Source organism: Oncorhynchus gorbuscha, linkage group LG10 (genome assembly GCF_021184085.1).
Source record: "Oncorhynchus gorbuscha isolate QuinsamMale2020 ecotype Even-year linkage group LG10, OgorEven_v1.0, whole genome shotgun sequence".
Lineage (NCBI taxonomy): Eukaryota > Metazoa > Chordata > Actinopteri > Salmoniformes > Salmonidae > Oncorhynchus > Oncorhynchus gorbuscha.
In genome coordinates this window covers 5172150-5186901 of record NC_060182.1, presented here as the reverse complement: position 1 = coordinate 5186901, position 14752 = coordinate 5172150, and the positions used below count along the sequence as shown (strand labels likewise).

At 39.5% G+C, this 14752-nt stretch overlaps 1 non-coding gene and 1 pseudogene across 1 annotated transcript; one reads left to right on the top strand and one right to left on the bottom strand.

Annotated features, from left to right (window-relative positions):
* The first annotated feature begins 159 nt into the window (after positions 1–159).
* Positions 160–231, top strand: trnae-cuc. The gene has a single exon. It is a non-coding gene; the product is annotated as a tRNA-Glu (tRNA).
* A 9447-nt stretch (positions 232–9678) lies between these two features.
* LOC124045398 overlaps positions 9679–14752 on the bottom strand; it is a 38685-nt pseudogene continuing 33611 nt past the window's right edge.

Below are 14752 nucleotides of genomic sequence, written 5' to 3'. Positions count from 1 at the left end.
AATATATATATATACATAATTATATGTAAACAATTGTAAAAAAATATATATATATATACATATTTATCTGTCAACAATTGTAAAACAATATATATATATTTATCTATCAACAATTATTATATTTAGGAAATCATTTCCAACACCGATAAAACTATGGCTTCCCTGGTGGTCTAGTGGTTAGGATTCGGCGCTCTCACCGCCGCGGCCCGGGTTCGATTCCCGGTCAGGGAACAACTGTTTTATCAATAGATCTCCTATCAACAGACCTTAGTAGAGTGTCACGTACTCTTCAAATCAAATCAAAATATTATTGGTCACGTGCACGTGTTTAAGCATTGTATGCGGGTGTTACGAAATGCTTGTGTTTCTATCTACAACAGAGCAGTAATATGTAACAATTTCACAATATACACATCTAAGTAAAGGAATGATGAATTAAGAATGTAATAAATATATGGATGAGCAATGTCAAAGCGGCATTGACTAAGATACAGTAGAATAGAATAGAAAACAGTATATACATATGAGTAATGCAAGATATGTAAACATTATTAAAGCAACTGGTGGTAGAGGTTTTTCAGTCTCTCGGTCCCAGCTATGATGCACCTGTACTGACCTCACCTTCTAGAGGATAGCGGGGTGAACAGGCAGTGGCTCGGGTGGTTGTTGTCCTTGATGATCTTTTTGGCCTTCCTGTGACATCCGGTGGTGTAGGTGTCCTGGAGGGCAAGGAGTTTGGCCCCGGTGATGTGTTGGGCAGACCGCACCACCCTCTGGAGAGCCCTGCGGTTGCGGCCGGGGCAGTTGCTGTACCAGGCGGTGATACAGCCCGACAGGATGCTCTAAATTGAACATCTGTAAAAGTTTGTGAGGGTTATACAGTGCCTTGAGAAAGTATTCGGCCCCCATGAACTTTGCGACCTTTTGCCACATTTCAGGCTTCAAACATAAAGGTATAAAACTGTATTTTTTTGTGAAGAATCAACAACAAGTGGGACACAATCATGAAGTGGGACATTTATTGGATATTTCAAACTTTTTTAACAAATCAAAAACGGAAAAATTGGGCGTGCGAAATTATTCAGCCCCCTTAAGTTAATACTTTGTAGCGCCACCTTTTGCTGCGATTACAGCTGTAAGTCGCTTGGGGTATGTCTCTATCAGTTTTGCACATCGAGAGACTGACATTTTTTCCCATTCCTCCTTGCAAAACAGCTCGAGCTCAGTGAGGTTGGATGGAGAGCATTTGTGAACAGCAGTTTTCAGTTCTTTCCACAGATTCTCGATTGGATTCAGGCCTATAAGCCTGAAATGTGGCAAAAGGTCGCAAAGTTCAAGGGGGCCGAATACTTTCGCAAGGCACTGTAGGTGACAAGCCAAATTTCTTCAGCCTCCTGAGGTTGAAGAGGCACTGTTGTGCCTTCTTCACCACACTGTCTGTGTGGGTGGAAACATTTCAGTTTGTCGGTGGTGTGTACGGCGAGGAACTTGAAACTCCACTGCTGTCCCGTGGATGGGGGTCCACGATCATCTCCTTTGTGTTGTTGATGATGTTGAGTGAGAGGTTATTTTCCTTGCAACACACTCCCAGAGCTCTTCTAGTTATAACTGGTCTGTTCAGGGTATAAATGCAGAACGTTCATTGTTCGGCTACGTTAAGATCTGTGTATTTTATTTTATTTTATTTAGGCTTTGTGGGGATTGGTATTTGTTACTTTACCAAGACATTTAACTTACCCTTATAGCTGTAAACACAAATATATTATAGATCACCACAAAAGCGCCCAAGGAAACAATGTACACACATATCTTACGAAAGAAAGAATTATGAATGGCTCGTTTTGATCTCTGGGTGTCATTAATAAGACCTGAGCAACTGCAATGTGTTTGTTACAAATAGTATTTCCCCTACTTGCCCCTTGATATGGGCCAGGGATCCCCAAACTGAATTTGGCCCAGGGGCCCCCAACCTTTAGGAGCAAAAACATTTCTAATGAAACCATTTTTTAAATTTTCTAATAAAACCTGTGTTTTAATTTTCATTCTATGACATTAAAGACTGTAAAAAACACCAGGAAAACAGAGTGATTTTAATATTTGGTCATCTGTTCCCAAGTACTCATAGTATAACCCAGAAGGCGAGGTCAGTACAGGTGCATCAAAGCTGAGACCGAGAGACTGAAAAACAGCTTTTATCTCAAGGCCATCAGACTGTTGAATAGCCATCCCTAGCCGGCCACCACCCGGTTACTCAACCCTGCTGCCCTGTATACAGTGGGCTCCAAATTCACTGGAACCCCTGACTGGCAATGCACAAACAATACTTTAAAAAATAATACTTAAAGAGATAATAGAATTACAGAGAAACTCAAAATACCAACATGTGAGAAATACTGTACTTTATTAATGTTTCAATGGAACCAACCAAAATCATACAACTATTTAATACAAAATACATTTAACCAAAATCAAGGTTTCATCAGAATTATTGGCACTCCTCATTTAGTACTTAGTGCCACCACCTCTGGCAAGGATAACAGCATGGAGTCTTTTCCTGCGATGTTTGACAAGGTTCAGGAACACATTTGGAAGGATTCCGGACCATTCCTCAATGCAGATCCTTTCAAGATCCTTCACATTCTTGGGTTTGTGTTTATCAACTGGCCTCTTCAACTCAGCCCACAGGTTTTCCATTGGATTGAGGTCTGGTGACTGAGATGGCCAACTCAGCCCACAGGTTTTCAATTGGATTGAGGTCTGGTGACTGAGATGGCAGAACATTGATTTTGTCGTCACAGAACCGTTTCTGTATGGATCTTGAGGCATGTTTCGGGTCATTGTCTTGTTGGAAAGTCCACCTACGGCCAAGTCCCAGCCTTCTGACAGAGGCAACAAGATCGTGATCCAAAATTGCCTGATACTTGGTGGAATTCATTATGCCATCAATCTGAACCAGTGCCTCTGGAACTCTGGAATTAAAACAGCCCCAAAACATCACTGACCCCCCATGTTTCACCGTGGGTATGAGGTAACTCTCCTTGTATCTCTGTTTCACCGTGGGTATGAGGTGCCTCTCCTTGCATCTCTGTTTCACCGTGGGTGTGAGGTACCTCTCCTTGTATCTCTGTTTCACCGTGGGTATGAGTTGTCTCTCCTTGTATGTATCTCTGTTTCACCGTGGGTAAGAGGTGCCTCTCCTTGTATCTCTGTTTCACCGTGGGTATGAGGTGCCTCTCCTTGCATCTCTGTTTCACCGTGGGTATGAGGTAACTCTCCTTGTTGTATCTCTATTTCACCGTGAGTATGAGGTGCCTCTCCTTGTTGTGTCTCTGTTTCACCGTGGGTATGAGGTAACTCTCCTGGTATGTATCTCTGTTTCACCGTGGGTATGAGGTAACTCTCCTTGTTGTATCTCTATTTCACCGTGAGTATGAGGTGCCTCTCCTTGTTGTGTCTCTGTTTCACCGTGGGTATGAGGTAACTCTCCTGGTATGTATCTCTGTTTCACCGTGGGTATGAGGTAACTCTCCTTGTTGTATCTCTATTTCACCGTGAGTATGAGGTGCCTCTCCTTGTTGTGTCTCTGTTTCACCGTGGGTATGAGGTAACTCTCCTGGTATGTATCTCTGTTTCACCGTGGGTATGAGGTGCCTCTCCTTGTATGCATCTGTTTCACCGTGGGTATGAGGTGCCTCTCCTTGTATGCATCTCTGTTTCACCGTGGGTATGAGGTGCCTCTCCTTGTATCTCTGTTTCACCGTGGGTATGAGGTGCCTCTCCTTGTTGTATCTCTGTTTCACCGTGGGTATGAGGTGCCTCTCCTGGTATGCATCTCTGTTTCACCGTGGGTATGAGGTGCCTCTCCTGGTATGCATCTCTGTTTCACCGTGGGTATGAGGTGCCTCTCCATCTCTGTTTCACCGTGGGTCTCTCCTTGTCTCTGTTTCACCGTGGGTATGAGGTGCCTCTCCTGGTATGCATCTCTGTTTCACCTGGTATGAGGTGCCTCTCCTTGTATCTCTGTTTCACCGTGGGTATGATCTCTGTTTCACCGTGCCTCTCCTTGTATCTCTGTTTCACCGTGGGTATGAGGTGTCTCTCCTTGTATGTATCTCTGTTTCACCGTGGGTAAGAGGTGCCTCTCCTTGTATCTCTGTTTCACCGTGGGTATGAGGTGCCTCTCCTTGCATCTCTGTTTCACCGTGGGTATGAGGTAACTCTCCTTGTTGTATCTCTATTTCACCGTGAGTATGAGGTGCCTCTCCTTGTTGTGTCTCTGTTTCACCGTGGGTATGAGGTAACTCTCCTGGTATGTATCTCTGTTTCACCGTGGGTATGAGGTAACTCTCCTTGTTGTATCTCTATTTCACCGTGATCTCTGTTTGTCTCTGTTTCACCGTGGGTATGAGGTAACTCTCCTGGTATGTATCTCTGTTTCACCGTGGGTATGAGGTAACTCTCCTTGTTGTATCTCTATTTCACCGTGAGTATGAGGTGCCTCTCCTTGTTGTGTCTCTGTTTCACCGTGGGTATGAGGTAACTCTCCTGGTATGTATCTCTGTTTCACCGTCTGAGGTGCCTCTTTGTATGCATCTGTTTCACCGTGGGTATGAGGTGCCTCTCCTTGTATGCATCTCTGTTTCACCGTGGGTATGAGGTGCCTCTCCTTGTATCTCTGTTTCACCGTGGGTATGAGGTGCCTCTCCTTGTTGTATCTCTGTTTCACCGTGGGTATGAGGTGCCTCTCCTGGTATGCATCTCTGTTTCACCGTGGGTATGAGGTGCCTCTCCTGGTATGCATCTCTGTTTCACCGTGGGTATGAGGTGCCTCTCCTTGTATCTCTGTTTCACCGTGGGTATGAGGTGTCTCTCCTTGCATCTCTGTTTCACCGTGGGTATGAGGTGCCTCTCCTGGTATGCATCTCTGTTTCACCGTGGGTATGAGGTGCCTCTCCTTGTATCTCTGTTTCACCGTGGGTATGAGGTGCCTCTCCTTGTATCTCTGTTTCACCGTGGGTATGAGGTGCCTCTCCTTGCATCTCTGTTTCACCGTGGGTATGAGGTGCCTCTCCTTGCATCTCTGTTTCACCGTGGGTATGAGGTGCCTCTCCTGGTATGCATCTCTGTTTCACCGTGGGTATGAGGTGCCTCTTCTTGCATCTCTGTTTCACCGTGGGTATGAGGTGCCTCTCCTTGCATCTCTGTTTCACCGTGGGTATGAGGTGCCTCTCCTGGTATGCATCTCTGTTTCGACGCCAAACATGCCGATGCTGTATCTGACCAAAACGTTCCATTTTGGTCTCATCTGACCAGAGCACCTCCTTCCAGTCATAATTTAAATGACGTTTGGCTCCAAGCGCTTAGAGTCTGTGAATTGGGGTCAGAAAGAGCTGGCAACTCTTCCAAAGAGCCTGTGGTTGTGGCTTCTAGTGGTGTTTTTTAACCTGGTGACCCCTACGGCCAACAATTCTTTCACACTGATTGTGGGGTAGTTTGTTGCTTCTCTCACCATCCTCCTCCATATCCTGGGGTCAAAATGCATGTTTGTCCTCTTCCCGTGAGGTTTTCAACTGTTCTATATGTTTTGAATTTTTAAAATACTTGCCCCGACAGTGCTCAGTGGTATATTTAATCGTTTGTGGATCTTCTTGTAGCAGTTACCAGATTTATGAAGGTCTACGCCCATCTGTTTTCAACTGCCAGTTCCTTTTTCTTCATGGTGTTGGATGACAGAGGGATATTGCATGCGTGTTACCTCATTTTTATACCCTAGTGAAACAGGATGTGATGAAATGGCTCAATATAGTTCCTTAAGACTTAAACTTAAAAGTGGAATTTAATTTCACGTTTAAATTTTGGTAGATGTTATTTACAATAATCTTTAAGGGTGTCAATTAATGGTGAAACCTTGAATTGGAGGACATTGATTTTTAATGAAATTATTAAGGTGTCAATGGAACGAAACAAAGTACAGTATTTCTCAAGTTGGTATTTTGAGTTTTTCTATAATTATATTGTTTATATATTTTTTTCAAGTATTGTTTGTGCATTGCCAGTCAGAGGTGCCAGTAATTTTGGAGTCCACTGTGCATAGACATGGAATCACTGGCCACTTTAATAATGGAACACTGGTCAATTTAATAATGTTTACATACTGCTTTACTAATTTCATGTGTATATACTGTATTCTATATACTGTATTCTATTCTACTGTATTTTAGGCAATACCACTCTGACATTGCTCTCCTGAAATATTTCTTAATTGAATTTGATTTACTTTTAGATGTGCATTGTTAGATACTACTACACTGTTGAAGCTAGGAATGCAAGCATTTCACTACACCTACAATAACATCTGCTAAATATGTGCATGTGACCAATAACATCGACTAAATATGTGCATGTGAAATAACATCTGCTAAATATGTGCATGTGACCAATAACATCTGCCAAATAAATAACATCTGCTAAATATGTGCATGTGACCAATAACATCTGCTAAATATGTGCATGTGACCAATAACATCTTAAATATTCATGTGACATTTTTATTCCATTAAGTTGCCATTGTTAAAACATTTTTGCCCAATGAATAGTGTTTAAATCAGCTTCTTGATATGCCACACCTGTCAGATGGATGGATTATCCTCTTGGCAAAGGAGAAACGCTCACTAACAAGGATGTAAATGTAATGGATGTGAAACGACTAGCTTAGTTGGCCGCGGCTTTTGTGGAGCGATGGGTATCGATGCTTCGTGGGTGACTGTTGTTGATGTGTGCAGAGGGTCCCTGGTTCGCGCCCGGGTATGGGCGAGGGACGGTCTAAAGGTATACTGTTACATAAACACATTTGTAAACACAATATAAGATAAATAAAATAACTTATTTCAGCTCATGAAACATGAAAACAGCATGTATATTTTTGTTCAGTAGTTTGCACTTTGGGCTGTAGGCCAGGTAACAGTAAAGAACTTCATGAACTGCTGAGGGAAAGGGTTTTGTAAAAAAATATATTGGATCCATTGATTAAATTTGAACATTACCCACAACTCTCCTTTGTTTAAAGGAATGCTTTATTGATATTCTCAACATATAACAAACCAACATTTGAATTCATCCATCATTCTCATATCCATTTAAAAGGTCTACAACTAGGCTCCCATTCTAAATAAAGCTATATATATATATATATTCTTATCATTCCCAACATTGTACATGCCTTCAATAATGTGTTTTAACAAATTCAGCTGTGGCGTCCCAAAAATGTACATTAGACCCAAACAATGTTTTTGCAGCTCTACACAATCTATGGGATACATCTGCCTTTCCCCTTGCTCAGTCATAACCAGAGACAACAGAATATACCAAGGCTGCGTTTACACAGGCAGCCCAATTCTGTTCTTTTGCCACTAAAATTGGTATTTTTGACCGATCAGATCTTTTGCCAATAAAACAAAAATCGGACAAAACATGAATTGGGTTGGCTTAGGGAGGCCCTGTCTGCCAACAGATTAAGCTAAATCCTGGACTAAAACGCATTCCTAACGGAAATTCTCTGGTCTGATCCATGTCTGGGGGAAACCGGTCCAGATCGGTGGGGAAACCGGTCCAGATCGGTGGGGAAACCGGTCCAGATCGGTGGGGAAACCGGTCCAGATCGGTGGGGAAACCGGTCCAGATCGTAGCCGACCTACCATCTATATAATAACTATGGTATTAATTTGAAAGTGAGAGAGATCTGTAACAGACAGGTAATTACATATTGGCAACGATTTACAGATGGCAATTAAATATAAAAACAAACCTTATTTAAACTCCAACCAAGAATGAGACATCAAAAACACATAACCTAAATATGATCATCACTACTAAATAATAAAAAATTATAATTATAAAAAGAAGTCAAAAGGGTAAATGAATACTCCATCCCCTGGATAGAAATGTAACATTAAATTGGGGGGGGGGGGGGGATATAATCTCCATAGATACATCATGTTGAAAATAACAAAAAGTGAAGTTGTTACCAAACCAATAGAAGCTATTTCAAGTTGTGTTATAGTGTAAAGAGGTTGGGTTAGTGCACACTGGCCAAACAGGAAGTGTTGCTATTTCAAGTTGTGTTATAGTGTAAAGAGGTTGGGTTAGTGCACACTGGCCAAACAGGAAGTGTTGCTATTTCAAGTTGTGTTATAGTGTAAAGAGGTTGGGTTAGTGCACACTGGCCAAACAGGAAGTGTTGCTATTTCAAGTTGTGTTATAGTGTAAAGAGGTTGGGTTAGTGCACACTGGCCAAACAGGAAGTGTTGCTATTTCAAGTTGTGTTATAGTGTAAAGAGGTTGGGTTAGTGCACACGGGCCAAACAGGAAGTGTTGCTATTTCAAGTTGTGTTATAGTGTAAAGAGGTTGGGTTAGTGCACACTGGCCAAACAGGAAGTGTTGCTATTTCAAGTTGTGTTATAGTGTAAAGAGGTTGGGTTAGTGCACACTGGCCAAACAGGAAGTGTTGCTATTTCAAGTTGTGTTATAGTGTAAAGAGGTTGGGTTAGTGTGTTGCTATTTCAAGTTGTTTATAGTGCACACTGGCCAAACAGGAAGTGTTGCTATTTCAAGTTGTGTTATAGTGTAAAGAGGTTGGGTTAGTGCACACTGGCCAAACAGGAAGTGTTGCCATTTCAAGTTGTGTTATAGTGTAAAGAGGTTGGGTTAGTGCACACTGGCCAAACAGGAAGTGTTGCCATTTCAAGTTGTGTTATAGTGTAAAGAGGTTGGGTTAGTGCACACTGGCCAAACAGGAAGTGTTGCTATTTCAAGTTGTGTTATAGTGTAAAGAGGTTGGGTTAGTGCACACTGGCCAAACAGGAAGTGTTGCTATTTCAAGTTGTGTTATAGTGTAAAGAGGTTGGGTTAGTGCACACTGGCCAAACAGGAAGTGTTGCTATTTCAAGTTGTGTTATAGTGTAAAGAGGTTGGGTTAGTGCACACTGGCCAAACAGGAAGTGTTGCTATTTCAAGTTGTGTTATAGTGTAAAGAGGTTGGGTTAGTGCACACTGGCCAAACAGGAAGTGTTGCTATTTCAAGTTGTGTTATAGTGTAAAGAGGTTGGGTTAGTGCACACTGGCCAAACAGGAAGTGTTGCTATTTCAAGTTGTGTTATAGTGTAAAGAGGTTGGGTTAGTGCACACTGGCCAAACAGGAAGTGTTGCTATTTCAAGTTGTGTTATAGTGTAAAGAGGTTGGGTTAGTGCACACTGGCCAAACAGGAAGTGTTGCTATTTCAAGTTGTGTTATAGTGTAAAGAGGTTGGGTTAGTGCACACGGGCCAAACAGGAAGTGTTGCTATTTCAAGTTGTGTTATAGTGTAAAGAGGTTGGGTTAGTGCACTGGCCAAACAGGAAGTGTTGCTATTTCAAGTTGTGTTATAGTGTAAAGAGGTTGGGTTAGTGCACACTGGCCAAACAGGAAGTGTTGCTATTTCAAGTTGTGTTATAGTGTAAAGAGGTTGGGTTAGTGCACACGGGCCAAACAGGAAGTGTTGTTGATATATAAATAACAGTAGAGCTAGTCACATGGTGGGTGAGAGTACGTCTGGGTACAGGACTGTGTACATACAAGTGTGTGTTGGGGGTTACGCCTGAGGCACGAGGACAATTCTTAGAATAAAATGGCGGACACAGAGAGCTGTCTGGACTCTGTATTTGACAGTTATCTCATTTCAGATGTGGCACAAACACAGTAAACACTTGAGCCTACAAAATAAAAGAGAAAGCAAACACCTTCCAGGTTAAACGATATTCTACAACTTCCAGATTGAGAAAGATTATAAATAATTTTTTTAAACATTTATTTTATACCAGCAAAGTAACAGAAAGCAATAGGACTGAAAGAGGCTTAAAGACATCTGATGAAGGTAGAAACTGGTCTTTACACTAAAGCCTTGCTTCCACATTGTAGAAGCACACCAAACAGAAATTTGAACGCTCAGCAGGGCACCAAACTGTAGTGTTTTATATATCTGCCTTTTAATTTGAGCCTCCACGTCAGCCATACCTACGGATGAATGCCGACTGGCCTTATGTGTTAACAATATATTTATTCATATATATTTATACATACAGATAAGTCATGTAAAAACATTATGCAAAGCAGTGTAAAATTATTTTATAATACAAAATGGTTCACCGTAGTTGTCTTTTTAAATATTTTTTTACAAGCTGTGGTGAGTTGATGTTATGTAACCTCAGGTTGTATTTTGCGGTAGTTTGTATTTGCACAGTGAGATGAGATATGCACATGCTCTTGGTAGGCGAGGGGGGGGGGATTCCAAACGTACCTTTAGCCCCTAACCTCCTAGGCACTTGTGGAGATCTGAAGGAACTAGATAAGACTAAGCAATATGCAACAAATCAACCTATTGGTTTAAACAATATACTAGTGGCTCCCACCTTGACCTGTCATAGCATAGGTGGAATTGTTGTCATACTGCACACATCCCTCCAGTCCTTTCAGTTCTCCACAAGTGAGAGGGTAGGGGCTATGGAGTAGGGGCTAGGGGGTGATTTAGGACTGGGCCGTAGTATTAATGATATAGGGCACTACGTTTTCCAGGTCAGGCGAGGGAGGCAGTAGTGAGTAATGTGGAGATTAGAGGGTGACTTCTTTAGGCCAAAGGTCATGTGTCACTCAGTGATGAGGCGCTTAATGATGATGTCACAGTCCCGGTGATGAGAGAGAGGGGGAGGGGAGTGTGTGTGGGGGGGGGGGGGGGTCTTCAGAAGGGTGCGTTGTCCTGAACAGGGTTCGTGTCGGTCGGGGACTGGACAGCTTCACCGTTACCTCTGGCTCCAACCACCTTGTACTGAAGAGGAAGAGAGGAAGAGAGGAAGAGGAAGAGAGGAAGAGAGAAGAGAGGAAGAGAGGAAGAGAGAAGAGAGGAAGAGAAGAGAGAGAGAGAAGAGGAAGAGGAAGAGAGGAAGAGAGGAAGAGAAGAGAGGAAGAGAGGAAGAGAGGAAGAGGAAGAGAGGAAGAGAGGAAGAGGAAGAGGAAGAGAGAAAGAAAGAAAGAGGAAGAGGAAAGAAAAGAAAGAGGAAAGAGAGAAAGAAAAAAGAGGAAGAGAGGAAGAGAGAAAGATGAAGAGAGAAAGAAAGATGAAGAGAGAAAGAAAGAGGAAGAGAGAAAGAGGAAGAGAGAAAGGGGGAGGAGGATGGTATGGGGTAAATCTTAAGTCATTTCATTTCAAAAAGGAGCCGTGTGAGACTGTAGAGAATATGGTCTGAGATTTGTGTAGATCAAGCACCCGTTAAAAAAGGTTGTACACTTTTCAGCAGCACCGGTGAATCGTTAATGTGACACTCTTCCGTCTGATTTTTATTTAACTAGGCAAGTCAGTTAAGAACAAATTCTTATTTACAATGACAGCCGACAACCGGCCAAACCCAGACGACGCTGGGCCAAAATTGTGCGTCGCCCCTATGTGACTCCCAAATCACGGCCGCTTGTGATACAGCCTGGAATCGAATCGGAGTCTGTAGTGACGCCTCCAGCATTGCGATGCAGTGCCTTTTAGACCGTTGTGTCACTCTGGACCCCTGGGTGAGTGACACCCAGGTGTGTTAGCGTCTAACAATAACCCATAGGTATCATATACCCACAGTGGTATATTATACCCATTATAAAATATAGCCATTATCAGATCCACTTGGCCACACACACACACACACACCTTTTCTTTACATGCTGAATTTAAAATCAGAGCAAATGGGAAATCTTCAGGGAGTCATTTCATTTTTTCAAGGGTTGTTTTGAGAGACAGTTGAGAATAATCCAATCCCGTGCAGGAAGAGGCTAAAGCCTAACTCGTCTATGGACGCAGGGGGGGTGACCATTAGCATATGGCGCAGGGGTGACCATTAGCATATGGCGCAGGGGTGACCATTAGCATATGGCGCAGGGGTGACCATTAGCATATGGCGCAGGGGTGACCATTAGCATATGGCGCAGGGGTGACCATTAGCATATGGCGCAGGGGTGACCATTAGCATATGGCGCAGGGGTGACCATTAGCATATGGCGCAGGGGTGACCATTAGCATATGGCGCAGGGGTGACCATTAGCATATGGCGCAGGGGTGACCATTAGCATATGGCGCAGGGGTGACCATTAGAATATGGCGCAGGGGTGACCATTAGCATATGGCGCAGGGGTGACCATTAGCATATGGCGCAGGGTGACCATTAGCATATGGCGCAGGGGTGACCATTAGCATATGGCATAGGGGTGACCATTAGCATATGGGGCAGGGGTGTCCATTAGCATATGGCACAGGGGTGACCATTAGCATATGGCACAGGGGTGACCATTAGCATATGGCACAGGGGTGACCATTAGCATATGGGGCAGTTCACAATGAAGATACAAATGGAATGTACAAACTACAAAAATATACTTTTCCATTTTTACTGTTTGTTCATTCCAGTTGTGAGTTGTGAAGGTTTTATTCTGCGTCATGTTCCCATTTCAACAACCTTCAGCTCACCTTGATGTTTCCAACTTTGTCCTCAAACGACTTGAAGGTTGGAGAGTTTCTATAAAATAAAATAAAAACAAATTTAATATATTACTAAAAAGTCAAGCAAAAACAGAAAAACTTTCTACAAAATGAGCACATGGGAAGATCATAGAATCAATATAAAACACAAGGGGTTAGGGTGCATGACAAACGTGAGTGGTAACCTCCATTTTTATTCCACTTTGATTGTCCACTGCCAGACACCCTTATCCAGGGATACCTCTGGGAGATGACAGGTTCATGAGTCATCAGGGCATAGTCTTAGTGGAGTTGATTTACATCGAGTTACCAGTCATATGATGTGTATTGAGTTAGCTCATTATATATATATATATATATATATAGGGAAAAGCATACAGACAGGATATCAAAGTCACGCTGAGTATTTTAATTTAGTTAGAGCCAGCACTTAAAACACCCAATGTTTCCACTAGGTATTTTCCCAAGGCTGTGCTGTATCATTATATTGTTTGTATTGTATATATTGTATATGTATATATTGTATATGTATGTATTGTATATGTATATATTGTATATGTATGTATTGTATATGTATGTATTGTATATGTATATATTGTATATGTATGTATATGTATATGTATATGTATATATTGTATATGTATATATTGTATATGTATGTATTGTATATGTATATATTGTATATGTATATATTGTATATGTATGTATTGTATATGTATATATTATGTATATGTATATGTATTGTATATGTATATATTGTATATGTATATATTGTATATGTATATATTGTATATGTATGTATTGTATATGTATATATTGTATATGTATATATTGTATATGTATATATTGTATATGTATATGTATGTATTGTATATGTATATATTGTATATGTATATGTATATATTGTATATGTATATATTGTATATGTATATGTATGTATTGTATATGTATATATTGTATATGTATATATTGTATATGTATATGTATGTATTGTATATGTATATATTGTATATGTATATGTATGTATATGTATATGTATGTATTGTATATGTATATATTGTATATGTATATATTGTATATGTATATATTGTATATGTATATATTGTATATGTATATATTGTATATGTATATGTATATATTGTATATGTATGTATTGTATATGTATGTATTGTATATGTATATATTGTATATGTATATATTGTATATGTATATGTATATATTGTATATGTATGTATTGTATATGTATATGTATATATTGTATATGTATATATTGTATATGTATATATTGTATATGTATATGTTGTATATGTATATGTATATATTGTATATGTATATATTGTATATGTATATGTATATATTGTATATGTATATATTGTATATGTATATATTGTATATGTATATGTATATATTGTATATGTATGTATTGTATATGTATATATTGTATATGTATATATTGTATATGTATGTATTGTATATGTATATGTATATGTATATGTATGTATTGTATATGTATGTATTGTATATGTATATGTATATATATGTATATGTATATATTGTATATGTATATATTGTATATGTATATGTATATGTATATATTGTATATGTATATGTATGTGTATATGTATATATTGTATATGTATATATTGTATATGTATATATTGTATATGTATGTATTGTATATGTATATTGTATATGTATATATGTATATGTATTGTATATGTATATATGTATATGTATATATATGTATATGTATATATTGTATATGTATATGTATGTATTGTATATGTATATATTGTATATGTATATATTGTATATGTATATATTGTATATGTATATGTATGTATTGTATATGTATATATTGTATATGTATATATTGTATATGTATATATTGTATATGTATATATTGTATATGTATATATTGTATATGTATGTATTGTATATGTATGTATTGTATATGTATGTATTGTATATGTATATATTGTATATGTATATATTGTATATGTATATATTGTATATGTATATATTGTATATGTATGTATTGTATATGTATATATTGTATATGTATATATTGTATATGTATATATTGTATATGTATATATTGTATATGTATATATTGTATATGTATATATTGTATATGTATATGTATATATTGTATATGTATGTATTGTATATGTATATGTATATGTATGTATATGTATATGTATAT